Consider the following 15,189-nt stretch of genomic DNA (forward strand, 5'->3'; position numbering starts at 1 on the left):
AACAAAATGAACCGAGCAAAATCACACCTAATCGCATCGAATCTCGTTTAATTCCATCAAATCCCACCAAAAGCCATCGAAACTCATGGAATCTCACCGAATCCCATCTAATTGTGTCAAATCGGGTCGAATGGTGTCGAATTGAATGGAACCGAATTAAATTGAATAGATTAGAGTAGTGTAGGTTAGGCTGGGATTCAGTAGGTTAGGGCACAGAAGAATAGAATAGAGTAGAACAGAAGAGAATACAAAGAGTAGAATGGAGTAGAGTTGAGTAGAGTAGAATAGTCAGAGTTGAGTAGTGCAGAATATAGATGAATAGATCCAATTCAAGTCAATTGAGTCGAATGGAGAGGTAACGAGTCAAATCACGATGAATCAAATCGAATTGAATAGATTACAGCAAAATAGAGTAGAGTAGAGTAGAATACTTTAAAATGGAGTAGAATGGTGAGCAATGGAATCGAATGGAGTAGAATAGAGTAGAAAAGAGCCGCAGAGGGCCCAAGAGGGCTGAATCGAGCTGAAGTGAGGCAAATCGAGACTAATGGAGCCGAATCGAGCCTAATCAAGCCGAATCGACACTATTCGAGCCAAATGGAGCCGAATGGACACGAATCGAACCAATTCAACCTGACTCTTGCCAAAATTCGTCGAATCGAATTGAATAGATTAGAGTAGGGGAGGTTCGGGTAGGGTAGGGTAGGGTAGAATAGAGTAGAGTAGAATAGAATACAACAGAACAATACAGAATGAATACAGAAAAGAGTAGGCTAGAGTAGAGTAGCGGGGAATAGAGTAGAGTAGAATAGATTCAAACAGAGACAAATAAGGCCAAATCGAGCCGAATCGCGTCGAAATGGGTTGAATCAAATGCAATCAAGTGGATTAGAATACATTAGAGTTGGGTAGCGTAGGGTAGGGTAGAATAGAGTAGAACAGAATAGAAATAATACAATAGAATAGGGGAGTAGACTAGAGTACAATAGACTAGAATAGAGTCGAATAGAGCTGAATAGAGCCAAATGGAGACAAAATGAGAGGAATCGCATGGAATCGATTTGAGTAAATTAGAGTGGTGTAGGTTAGGGTAGAGCAGAATAGAGTAGAATAGCATAGAATGGTGTGGAATGAATAGAATGGAGTAGAATGGAGTTAAATAGAGACGAATAGAGCAGAAAAGAGTCGAATAGAGCAGAACAGGGCCGAATAAGGCCGAATCGAGCTGCGTCAAGCTTAATCGCGTCGAATCGCGTTAAATGCGTCAAATCCAATTGAAACGTATAGATTAGACATGGGAAGGGGAGGGTAGAAGAGAAAAGAATAGAGTAGAATAGAAGAGATTAGAACAAAATAGGGCCAGAATAGAATAGAGTGGAAAAGAGTAGAGTCGAATAGAGCCGAATAGGCCGAGTAGAGACGAATAGAGACGAATGGAGCTGAATACAGCCAAAAAGAGCCTTAGTGCCGAATCGCACCTAATCGAGCTGAATCAAGCAGATTCGCACCGACTGTCCCCGAATAGCGTCGGATCGCGTCGAATCGAGTTGAGTCACATCGTTTTTGCATCAAACAAGGTCAAACTGCTTCATATTGGGTCGAATCCCATCGTATCGGATCCAATAACCTCGAATTGTGTCAAATCTCATAGAATCCGACTGAATCACGGTGACTAGCATGGAATCGCATCAAATCTCTTTGAATCCCTTCGAATGCCTTCAGATCTGTTCGAATCCAGTCGAAAGCTGCACAATCACGTCGAATTGAATTGAATTGAATCAAGTAGATTAAAGCAGGGTAGGTTTGGGTGGGGTGCAGCAGGGTTGGGTAGGGTAGAATAGAATAGAGTACGACAGAATAGGAGAGAACAGAACAGAATAGAAAGAATACAACAGAATACAATAGAGTAGAATAGAGTCAAATAGTGCACAACATAGCCGAACTGAGCCAAATGGAGACAAAACGAGGCGAATCGCATCGAATCGCTTTGAATCAGGTCAAATCAAATCGAACCGATTAGAATAGATTAGGGTAGGGAAGGGCAGAATAAAATAGAGGAGAATAGTATAGAACGGAATAGAATGAAGTTGAATGGAGTCCAACAGAGATGGATAGAGACGAAGAGAGCAGAAAAGAGTCGAATAGGGCAGAATAGGGCCGAAATGGCTGAATAGGGCCAAATAAGGCCTAATCGTGCAGAATCCAGCAGAATCAATGCAATTCGAGCCAAGTCGAGCCGAATGGAGCGAAATGGAGCCAAATAGAGCCGATTCGAACCGAATCAAGCTGATTCAAGCCTAATCGCGTGGAAATGCATTGAATCGAATCGGATGAAATAGATTAGAGAAGGGGACGAGAGGGGCGGGGAGGGTAGAATAGAACAGAACAGAACAGTAGAGAATAGAAAGAATAGAATATAGTTCAGTAGGGTAGAGCAGAGAAGAGTCGAGTAGAGTAGAACTGAGTCGAATGGAGTCAAATAGTGCAGGATATAGCTGAAAAGAACCAATTCTAGCCGAATTGAGCCAGATGGAAACAAAACGAGATGAATCGCTTCGAATTGCTTCGAATTGCGTCCAACCGAATCGATGAGAGTAGGGTAGGGTAGAACAGAATAGAGTAGAACGGTGTAGAATGGAGTAGAATGGAGTCCAATGGAGTTGAATAGAGACAGATAGAGTAGAAAAGAGTCGAATTGAGTCGAATAGGGCCGAATAAGCTGAACCGAGCCAAATCGAGTTGAAACGAACAGAATCGAGCTGAATCGAAGCGATTCCAGCCAAATCGAGCTGAATCGAGCTGATGTGGCTGCATCGAGCCGATTCACGCAAAATCGCGTGCAACCGCATCAAAATGCTTTGAATCGAATCAAATGGAATAGAATAGGTTAGGGTAGGGTAGTTTCTGATAGGGTAAGCCAGGGTAGAAGAAAGTAGACTACAGTAGAGTAGACAAGAGAAGGCTAGAGTAGTAGCCTAGACTAGTAAGCTGGACTAGTCAGCTAGAACTGGTGGCATAGATCAGTAGCCTAGACAACTAGCCTTGAATAGTACCATTGCCTTGACAAGTACCCTAAGTCATCCGAACTAGTACCCTTGCCTTAACCAGTAGTCTTTAACTAGTCCCTTGGCCTCCAACAGTAGTCTTAACTAGTACCTCGCCTTAACTCGTATTCTTAACTAGTGCCCTTAACTAGTAGCCTTGCCTTAACTAGTAGCCTTAACTAGCATCCTGGCACAAAGTAGTAGCCTGAACTACTGACCTTGCCTTAATCAGTACCCCCAACAAGTACCCATGCCTTAACTAGTACCCTGAACTACTATCCTGGCCTTAACTTGTACCCTTACATAACCAGTACCCTTAACTAGTACCCTAGCTTTAACTAGTAGCCTGAACTAGTACCCTTGCGTTAAGTAGTACCCTTGCCCGAACTAATACCCTTATTAAGTACCGCACGGTGCGGTAGAATAGGGTACGGTAGCATGCGGTGGAACAGAGAAAATAGAATAGACCAGCAATGGTCAGGGTAGGTTAGTTTCGTGTAGGGTATGGTAGATAGCATAGGATGGAATAGAGAAAATAGAAAACGAGAATAGAATACAACAGAATAGAAAAGAACAGGCTAGATTAGGATAGGGTAGGTCGGGGTAGGGTTCTGTAGAATAGAATAGTGTAGAATGGAGTCGAATGGTGTGGAATGGAGTCGAACAGAGATGAATAGGGTAGAAAAGAGTTGACTAGAGCGGAATAGCGCCAAATAGGACCAAATAGGGCCGAACCGAGCCGAATCAAGGCAAATCGAGCCGAATCGAGTCGGATCGACCACGTTCGAGCGGAATGGAGCCGAATGGAGCCGAAATGAGCCAAACAGAGACGAACAAAATGAACCGAGCAAAATCACACCTAATCGCATCGAATCTCGTTTAATTCCATCAAATCCCACCAAAAGCCATCGAAACTCATGGAATCTCACCGAATCCCATCTAATTGTGTCAAATCGGGTCGAATGGTGTCGAATTGAATGGAACCGAATTAAATTGAATAGATTAGAGTAGTGTAGGTTAGGCTGGGATTCAGTAGGTTAGGGCACAGAAGAATAGAATAGAGTAGAACAGAAGAGAATACAAAGAGTAGAATGGAGTAGAGTTGAGTAGAGTAGAATAGTCAGAGTTGAGTAGTGCAGAATATAGATGAATAGATCCAATTCAAGTCAATTGAGTCGAGTGGAGAGGTAACGAGTCAAATCACGATGAATCAAATCGAATTGAATAGATTACAGCAAAATAGAGTAGGGTAGAGTAGAATACTTTAAAATGGAGTAGAATGGTGAGCAATGGAATCGAATGGAGTAGAATAGAGTAGAAAAGAGCCGCAGAGGGCCCAAGAGGGCTGAATCGAGCTGAAGTGAGGCAAATCGAGACTAATGGAGCCGAATCGAGCCTAATCAAGCCGAATCGACACTATTCGAGCCAAATGGAGCCGAATGGACACGAATCGAACCAATTCAACCTGACTCTTGCCAAAATTCGTCGAATCGAATTGAATAGATTAGAGTAGGGGAGGTTCGGGTAGGGTAGGGTAGGGTAGAATAGAGTAGAGTAGAATAGAATACAACAGAACAATACAGAATGAATACAGAAAAGAGTAGGCTAGAGTAGAGTAGCGGGGAATAGAGTAGAGTAGAATAGATTCAAACAGAGACAAATAAGGCCAAATCGAGCCGAATCGCGTCGAAATGGGTTGAATCAAATGCAATCAAGTGGATTAGAATACATTAGAGTTGGGTAGCGTAGGGTAGGGTAGAATAGAGTAGAACAGAATAGAAATAATACAATAGAATAGGGGAGTAGACTAGAGTACAATAGACTAGAATAGAGTCGAATAGAGCTGAATAGAGCCAAATGGAGACAAAATGAGAGGAATCGCATGGAATCGATTTGAGTAAATTAGAGTGGTGTAGGTTAGGGTAGAGCAGAATAGAGTAGAATAGCATAGAATGGTGTGGAATGAATAGAATGGAGTAGAATGGAGTTAAATAGAGACGAATAGAGCAGAAAAGAGTCGAATAGAGCAGAACAGGGCCGAATAAGGCCGAATCGAGCTGCGTCAAGCTTAATCGCGTCGAATCGCGTTAAATGCGTCAAATCCAATTGAAACGTATAGATTAGACATGGGAAGGGGAGGGTAGAAGAGAAAAGAATAGAGTAGAATAGAAGAGATTAGAACAAAATAGGGCCAGAATAGAATAGAGTGGAAAAGAGTAGAGTCGAATAGAGCCGAATAGGCCGAGTAGAGACGAATAGAGACGAATGGAGCTGAATACAGCCAAAAAGAGCCTTAGTGCCGAATCGCACCTAATCGAGCTGAATCAAGCAGATTCGCACCGACTGTCCCCGAATAGCGTCGGATCACGTCGAATCGAGTTGAGTCACATCGTTTTTGCATCAAACAAGGTCAAACTGCTTCATATTGGGTCGAATCCCATCGTATCGGATCCAATAACCTCGAATTGTGTCAAATCTCATAGAATCCGACTGAATCACGGTGACTAGCATGGAATCCCATCAAATCTCTTTGAATCCCTTCGAATGCCTTCAGATCTGTTCGAATCCAGTCGAAAGCTGCACAATCACGTCGAATTGAATTGAATTGAATCAAGTAGATTAAAGCAGGGTAGGTTTGGGTGGGGTGCAGCAGGGTTGGGTAGGGTAGAATAGAATAGAGTACGACAGAATAGGAGAGAACAGAACAGAATAGAAAGAATACAACAGAATACAATAGAGTAGAATAGAGTCAAATAGTGCACAACATAGCCGAACTGAGCCAAATGGAGACAAAACGAGGAGAATCGCATCGAATCGCTTTGAATCAGGTCAAATCAAATCGAACCGATTAGAATAGATTAGGGTAGGGAAGGGCAGAATAAAATAGAGGAGAATAGTATAGAACGGAATAGAATGAAGTTGAATGGAGTCCAACAGAGATGGATAGAGACGAAGAGAGCAGAAAAGAGTCGAATAGGGCAGAATAGGGCCGAAATGGCTGAATAGGGCCAAATAAGGCCTAATCGTGCAGAATCCAGCAGAATCAATGCAATTCGAGCCAAGTCGAGCCGAATGGAGCGAAATGGAGCCAAATAGAGCCGATTCGAACCGAATCAAGCTGATTCAAGCCTAATCGCGTGGAAATGCATTGAATCGAATCGGATGAAATAGATTAGAGAAGGGGACGAGAGGGGCGGGGAGGGTAGAATAGAACAGAACAGAACAGTAGAGAATAGAAAGAATAGAATATAGTTCAGTAGGGTAGAGCAGAGAAGAGTCGAGTAGAGTAGAACTGAGTCGAATGGAGTCAAATAGTGCAGGATATAGCTGAAAAGAACCAATTCTAGCCGAATTGAGCCAGATGGAAACAAAACGAGATGAATCGCTTCGAATTGCTTCGAATTGCGTCCAATCGAATCGATGAGAGTAGGGTAGGGTAGAACAGAATAGAGTAGAACGGTGTAGAATGGAGTAGAATGGAGTCCAATGGAGTTGAATAGAGACAGATAGAGTAGAAAAGAGTCGAATTGAGTCGAATAGGGCCGAATAAGCTGAACCGAGCCAAATCGAGTTGAAACGAACAGAATCGAGCTGAATCGAAGCGATTCCAGCCAAATCGAGCTGAATCGAGCTGATGTGGCTGCATCGAGCCGATTCACGCAAAATCGCGTGCAACCGCATCAAAATGCTTTGAATCGAATCAAATGGAATAGAATAGGTTAGGGTAGGGTAGTTTCTGATAGGGTAAGCCAGGGTAGAAGAAAGTAGACTACAGTAGAGTAGACAAGAGAAGGCTAGAGTAGTAGCCTAGACTAGTAAGCTGGACTAGTCAGCTAGAACTGGTGGCATAGATCAGTAGCCTAGACAACTAGCCTTGAATAGTACCATTGCCTTGACAAGTACCCTAAGTCATCCGAACTAGTACCCTTGCCTTAACCAGTAGTCTTTAACTAGTCCCTTGGCCTCCAACAGTAGTCTTAACTAGTACCTCGCCTTAACTCGTATTCTTAACTAGTGCCCTTAACTAGTAGCCTTGCCTTAACTAGTAGCCTTAACTAGCATCCTGGCACAAAGTAGTAGCCTGAACTACTGACCTTGCCTTAATCAGTACCCCCAACAAGTACCCATGCCTTAACTAGTACCCTGAACTACTATCCTGGCCTTAACTTGTACCCTTACATAACCAGTACCCTTAACTAGTACCCTAGCTTTAACTAGTAGCCTGAACTAGTACCCTTGCGTTAAGTAGTACCCTTGCCCGAACTAATACCCTTATTAAGTACCGCACGGTGCGGTAGAATAGGGTACGGTAGCATGCGGTGGAACAGAGAAAATAGAATAGACCAGCAATGGTCAGGGTAGGTTAGTTTCGTGTAGGGTATGGTAGATAGCATAGGATGGAATAGAGAAAATAGAAAACGAGAATAGAATACAACAGAATAGAAAAGAACAGGCTAGATTAGGATAGGGTAGGTCGGGGTAGGGTTCTGTAGAATAGAATAGTGTAGAATGGAGTCGAATGGTGTGGAATGGAGTCGAACAGAGATGAATAGGGTAGAAAAGAGTTGACTAGAGCGGAATAGCGCCAAATAGGACCAAATAGGGCCGAACCGAGCCGAATCAAGGCAAATCGAGCCGAATCGAGTCGGATCGACCACGTTCGAGCGGAATGGAGCCGAATGGAGCCGAAATGAGCCAAACAGAGACGAACAAAATGAACCGAGCAAAATCACACCTAATCGCATCGAATCTCGTTTAATTCCATCAAATCCCACCAAAAGCCATCGAAACTCATGGAATCTCACCGAATCCCATCTAATTGTGTCAAATCGGGTCGAATGGTGTCGAATTGAATGGAACCGAATTAAATTGAATAGATTAGAGTAGTGTAGGTTAGGCTGGGATTCAGTAGGTTAGGGCACAGAAGAATAGAATAGAGTAGAACAGAAGAGAATACAAAGAGTAGAATGGAGTAGAGTTGAGTAGAGTAGAATAGTCAGAGTTGAGTAGTGCAGAATATAGATGAATAGATCCAATTCAAGTCAATTGAGTCGAGTGGAGAGGTAACGAGTCAAATCACGATGAATCAAATCGAATTGAATAGATTACAGCAAAATAGAGTAGGGTAGAGTAGAATACTTTAAAATGGAGTAGAATGGTGAGCAATGGAATCGAATGGAGTAGAATAGAGTAGAAAAGAGCCGCAGAGGGCCCAAGAGGGCTGAATCGAGCTGAAGTGAGGCAAATCGAGACTAATGGAGCCGAATCGAGCCTAATCAAGCCGAATCGACACTATTCGAGCCAAATGGAGCCGAATGGACACGAATCGAACCAATTCAACCTGACTCTTGCCAAAATTCGTCGAATCGAATTGAATAGATTAGAGTAGGGGAGGTTCGGGTAGGGTAGGGTAGGGTAGAATAGAGTAGAGTAGAATAGAATACAACAGAACAATACAGAATGAATACAGAAAAGAGTAGGCTAGAGTAGAGTAGCGGGGAATAGAGTAGAGTAGAATAGATTCAAACAGAGACAAATAAGGCCAAATCGAGCCGAATCGCGTCGAAATGGGTTGAATCAAATGCAATCAAGTGGATTAGAATACATTAGAGTTGGGTAGCGTAGGGTAGGGTAGAATAGAGTAGAACAGAATAGAAATAATACAATAGAATAGGGGAGTAGACTAGAGTACAATAGACTAGAATAGAGTCGAATAGAGCTGAATAGAGCCAAATGGAGACAAAATGAGAGGAATCGCATGGAATCGATTTGAGTAAATTAGAGTGGTGTAGGTTAGGGTAGAGCAGAATAGAGTAGAATAGCATAGAATGGTGTGGAATGAATAGAATGGAGTAGAATGGAGTTAAATAGAGACGAATAGAGCAGAAAAGAGTCGAATAGAGCAGAACAGGGCCGAATAAGGCCGAATCGAGCTGCGTCAAGCTTAATCGCGTCGAATCGCGTTAAATGCGTCAAATCCAATTGAAACGTATAGATTAGACATGGGAAGGGGAGGGTAGAAGAGAAAAGAATAGAGTAGAATAGAAGAGATTAGAACAAAATAGGGCCAGAATAGAATAGAGTGGAAAAGAGTAGAGTCGAATAGAGCCGAATAGGCCGAGTAGAGACGAATAGAGACGAATGGAGCTGAATACAGCCAAAAAGAGCCTTAGTGCCGAATCGCACCTAATCGAGCTGAATCAAGCAGATTCGCACCGACTGTCCCCGAATAGCGTCGGATCGCGTCGAATCGAGTTGAGTCACATCGTTTTTGCATGAAACAAGGTCAAACTGCTTCATATTGGGTCGAATCCCATCGTATCGGATCCAATAACCTCGAATTGTGTCAAATCTCATAGAATCCGACTGAATCACGGTGACTAGCATGGAATCGCATCAAATCTCTTTGAATCCCTTCGAATGCCTTCAGATCTGTTCGAATCCAGTCGAAAGCTGCACAATCACGTCGAATTGAATTGAATTGAATCAAGTAGATTAAAGCAGGGTAGGTTTGGGTGGGGTGCAGCAGGGTTGGGTAGGGTAGAATAGAATAGAGTACGACAGAATAGGAGAGAACAGAACAGAATAGAAAGAATACAACAGAATACAATAGAGTAGAATAGAGTCAAATAGTGCACAACATAGCCGAACTGAGCCAAATGGAGACAAAACGAGGCGAATCGCATCGAATCGCTTTGAATCAGGTCAAATCAAATCGAACCGATTAGAATAGATTAGGGTAGGGAAGGGCAGAATAAAATAGAGGAGAATAGTATAGAACGGAATAGAATGAAGTTGAATGGAGTCCAACAGAGATGGATAGAGACGAAGAGAGCAGAAAAGAGTCGAATAGGGCAGAATAGGGCCGAAATGGCTGAATAGGGCCAAATAAGGCCTAATCGTGCAGAATCCAGCAGAATCAATGCAATTCGAGCCAAGTCGAGCCGAATGGAGCGAAATGGAGCCAAATAGAGCCGATTCGAACCGAATCAAGCTGATTCAAGCCTAATCGCGTGGAAATGCATTGAATCGAATCGGATGAAATAGATTAGAGAAGGGGACGAGAGGGGCGGGGAGGGTAGAATAGAACAGAACAGAACAGTAGAGAATAGAAAGAATAGAATATAGTTCAGTAGGGTAGAGCAGAGAAGAGTCGAGTAGAGTAGAACTGAGTCGAATGGAGTCAAATAGTGCAGGATATAGCTGAAAAGAACCAATTCTAGCCGAATTGAGCCAGATGGAAACAAAACGAGATGAATCGCTTCGAATTGCTTCGAATTGCGTCCAACCGAATCGATGAGAGTAGGGTAGGGTAGAACAGAATAGAGTAGAACGGTGTAGAATGGAGTAGAATGGAGTCCAATGGAGTTGAATAGAGACAGATAGAGTAGAAAAGAGTCGAATTGAGTCGAATAGGGCCGAATAAGCTGAACCGAGCCAAATCGAGTTGAAACGAACAGAATCGAGCTGAATCGAAGCGATTCCAGCCAAATCGAGCTGAATCGAGCTGATGTGGCTGCATCGAGCCGATTCACGCAAAATCGCGTGCAACCGCATCAAAATGCTTTGAATCGAATCAAATGGAATAGAATAGGTTAGGGTAGGGTAGTTTCTGATAGGGTAAGCCAGGGTAGAAGAAAGTAGACTACAGTAGAGTAGACAAGAGAAGGCTAGAGTAGTAGCCTAGACTAGTAAGCTGGACTAGTCAGCTAGAACTGGTGGCATAGATCAGTAGCCTAGACAACTAGCCTTGAATAGTACCATTGCCTTGACAAGTACCCTAAGTCATCCGAACTAGTACCCTTGCCTTAACCAGTAGTCTTTAACTAGTCCCTTGGCCTCCAACAGTAGTCTTAACTAGTACCTCGCCTTAACTCGTATTCTTAACTAGTGCCCTTAACTAGTAGCCTTGCCTTAACTAGTAGCCTTAACTAGCATCCTGGCACAAAGTAGTAGCCTGAACTACTGACCTTGCCTTAATCAGTACCCCCAACAAGTACCCATGCCTTAACTAGTACCCTGAACTACTATCCTGGCCTTAACTTGTACCCTTACATAACCAGTACCCTTAACTAGTACCCTAGCTTTAACTAGTAGCCTGAACTAGTACCCTTGCGTTAAGTAGTACCCTTGCCCGAACTAATACCCTTATTAAGTACCGCACGGTGCGGTAGAATCGGGTACGGTAGCATGCGGTGGAACAGAGAAAATAGAATAGACCAGCAATGGTCAGGGTAGGTTAGTTTCGTGTAGGGTATGGTAGATAGCATAGGATGGAATAGAGAAAATAGAAAACGAGAATAGAATACAACAGAATAGAAAAGAACAGGCTAGATTAGGATAGGGTAGGTCGGGGTAGGGTTCTGTAGAATAGAATAGTGTAGAATGGAGTCGAATGGTGTGGAATGGAGTCGAACAGAGATGAATAGGGTAGAAAAGAGTTGACTAGAGCGGAATAGCGCCAAATAGGACCAAATAGGGCCGAACCGAGCCGAATCAAGGCAAATCGAGCCGAATCGAGTCGGATCGACCACGTTCGAGCGGAATGGAGCCGAATGGAGCCGAAATGAGCCAAACAGAGACGAACAAAATGAACCGAGCAAAATCACACCTAATCGCATCGAATCTCGTTTAATTCCATCAAATCCCACCAAAAGCCATCGAAACTCATGGAATCTCACCGAATCCCATCTAATTGTGTCAAATCGGGTCGAATGGTGTCGAATTGAATGGAACCGAATTAAATTGAATAGATTAGAGTAGTGTAGGTTAGGCTGGGATTCAGTAGGTTAGGGCACAGAAGAATAGAATAGAGTAGAACAGAAGAGAATACAAAGAGTAGAATGGAGTAGAGTTGAGTAGAGTAGAATAGTCAGAGTTGAGTAGTGCAGAATATAGATGAATAGATCCAATTCAAGTCAATTGAGTCGAATGGAGAGGTAACGAGTCAAATCACGATGAATCAAATCGAATTGAATAGATTACAGCAAAATAGAGTAGAGTAGAGTAGAATACTTTAAAATGGAGTAGAATGGTGAGCAATGGAATCGAATGGAGTAGAATAGAGTAGAAAAGAGCCGCAGAGGGCCCAAGAGGGCTGAATCGAGCTGAAGTGAGGCAAATCGAGACTAATGGAGCCGAATCGAGCCTAATCAAGCCGAATCGACACTATTCGAGCCAAATGGAGCCGAATGGACACGAATCGAACCAATTCAACCTGACTCTTGCCAAAATTCGTCGAATCGAATTGAATAGATTAGAGTAGGGGAGGTTCGGGTAGGGTAGGGTAGGGTAGAATAGAGTAGAGTAGAATAGAATACAACAGAACAATACAGAATGAATACAGAAAAGAGTAGGCTAGAGTAGAGTAGCGGGGAATAGAGTAGAGTAGAATAGATTCAAACAGAGACAAATAAGGCCAAATCGAGCCGAATCGCGTCGAAATGGGTTGAATCAAATGCAATCAAGTGGATTAGAATACATTAGAGTTGGGTAGCGTAGGGTAGGGTAGAATAGAGTAGAACAGAATAGAAATAATACAATAGAATAGGGGAGTAGACTAGAGTACAATAGACTAGAATAGAGTCGAATAGAGCTGAATAGAGCCAAATGGAGACAAAATGAGAGGAATCGCATGGAATCGATTTGAGTAAATTAGAGTGGTGTAGGTTAGGGTAGAGCAGAATAGAGTAGAATAGCATAGAATGGTGTGGAATGAATAGAATGGAGTAGAATGGAGTTAAATAGAGACGAATAGAGCAGAAAAGAGTCGAATAGAGCAGAACAGGGCCGAATAAGGCCGAATCGAGCTGCGTCAAGCTTAATCGCGTCGAATCGCGTTAAATGCGTCAAATCCAATTGAAACGTATAGATTAGACATGGGAAGGGGAGGGTAGAAGAGAAAAGAATAGAGTAGAATAGAAGAGATTAGAACAAAATAGGGCCAGAATAGAATAGAGTGGAAAAGAGTAGAGTCGAATAGAGCCGAATAGGCCGAGTAGAGACGAATAGAGACGAATGGAGCTGAATACAGCCAAAAAGAGCCTTAGTGCCGAATCGCACCTAATCGAGCTGAATCAAGCAGATTCGCACCGACTGTCCCCGAATAGCGTCGGATCGCGTCGAATCGAGTTGAGTCACATCGTTTTTGCATCAAACAAGGTCAAACTGCTTCATATTGGGTCGAATCCCATCGTATCGGATCCAATAACCTCGAATTGTGTCAAATCTCATAGAATCCGACTGAATCACGGTGACTAGCATGGAATCGCATCAAATCTCTTTGAATCCCTTCGAATGCCTTCAGATCTGTTCGAATCCAGTCGAAAGCTGCACAATCACGTCGAATTGAATTGAATTGAATCAAGTAGATTAAAGCAGGGTAGGTTTGGGTGGGGTGCAGCAGGGTTGGGTAGGGTAGAATAGAATAGAGTACGACAGAATAGGAGAGAACAGAACAGAATAGAAAGAATACAACAGAATACAATAGAGTAGAATAGAGTCAAATAGTGCACAACATAGCCGAACTGAGCCAAATGGAGACAAAACGAGGCGAATCGCATCGAATCGCTTTGAATCAGGTCAAATCAAATCGAACCGATTAGAATAGATTAGGGTAGGGAAGGGCAGAATAAAATAGAGGAGAATAGTATAGAACGGAATAGAATGAAGTTGAATGGAGTCCAACAGAGATGGATAGAGACGAAGAGAGCAGAAAAGAGTCGAATAGGGCAGAATAGGGCCGAAATGGCTGAATAGGGCCAAATAAGGCCTAATCGTGCAGAATCCAGCAGAATCAATGCAATTCGAGCCAAGTCGAGCCGAATGGAGCGAAATGGAGCCAAATAGAGCCGATTCGAACCGAATCAAGCTGATTCAAGCCTAATCGCGTGGAAATGCATTGAATCGAATCGGATGAAATAGATTAGAGAAGGGGACGAGAGGGGCGGGGAGGGTAGAATAGAACAGAACAGAACAGTAGAGAATAGAAAGAATAGAATATAGTTCAGTAGGGTAGAGCAGAGAAGAGTCGAGTAGAGTAGAACTGAGTCGAATGGAGTCAAATAGTGCAGGATATAGCTGAAAAGAACCAATTCTAGCCGAATTGAGCCAGATGGAAACAAAACGAGATGAATCGCTTCGAATTGCTTCGAATTGCGTCCAATCGAATCGATGAGAGTAGGGTAGGGTAGAACAGAATAGAGTAGAACGGTGTAGAATGGAGTAGAATGGAGTCCAATGGAGTTGAATAGAGACAGATAGAGTAGAAAAGAGTCGAATTGAGTCGAATAGGGCCGAATAAGCTGAACCGAGCCAAAGCGAGTTGAAACGAACAGAATCGAGCTGAATCGAAGCGATTCCAGCCAAATCGAGCTGAATCGAGCTGATGTGGCTGCATCGAGCCGATTCACGCAAAATCGCGTGCAACCGCATCAAAATGCTTTGAATCGAATCAAATGGAATAGAATAGGTTAGGGTAGGGTAGTTTCTGATAGGGTAAGCCAGGGTAGAAGAAAGTAGACTACAGTAGAGTAGACAAGAGAAGGCTAGAGTAGTAGCCTAGACTAGTAAGCTGGACTAGTCAGCTAGAACTGGTGGCATAGATCAGTAGCCTAGACAACTAGCCTTGAATAGTACCATTGCCTTGACAAGTACCCTAAGTCATCCGAACTAGTACCCTTGCCTTAACCAGTAGTCTTTAACTAGTCCCTTTGCCTCCAACAGTAGTCTTAACTAGTACCTCGCCTTAACTCGTATTCTTAACTAGTGCCCTTAACTAGTAGCCTTGCCTTAACTAGTAGCCTTAACTAGCATCCTGGCACAAAGTAGTAGCCTGAACTACTGACCTTGCCTTAATCAGTACCCCCAACAAGTACCCATGCCTTAACTAGTACCCTGAACTACTATCCTGGCCTTAACTTGTACCCTTACATAACCAGTACCCTTAACTAGTACCCTAGCTTTAACTAGTAGCCTGAACTAGTACCCTTGCGTTAAGTAGTACCCTTGCCCGAACTAATACCCTTATCAAGTACCGCACGGTGCGGTAGAATAGGGTACGGTAGCATGCGGTGGAACAGAGAAAAGAGAATAGACCAGCAATGGTCAGGGTAGGTTAGTTTCGTGTAGGGTATGGTAGATAGCA

The sequence above is a fragment of the Loxodonta africana genome, chromosome 20 (assembly GCF_030014295.1).
Source record: "Loxodonta africana isolate mLoxAfr1 chromosome 20, mLoxAfr1.hap2, whole genome shotgun sequence".
NCBI lineage: Eukaryota > Metazoa > Chordata > Mammalia > Proboscidea > Elephantidae > Loxodonta > Loxodonta africana.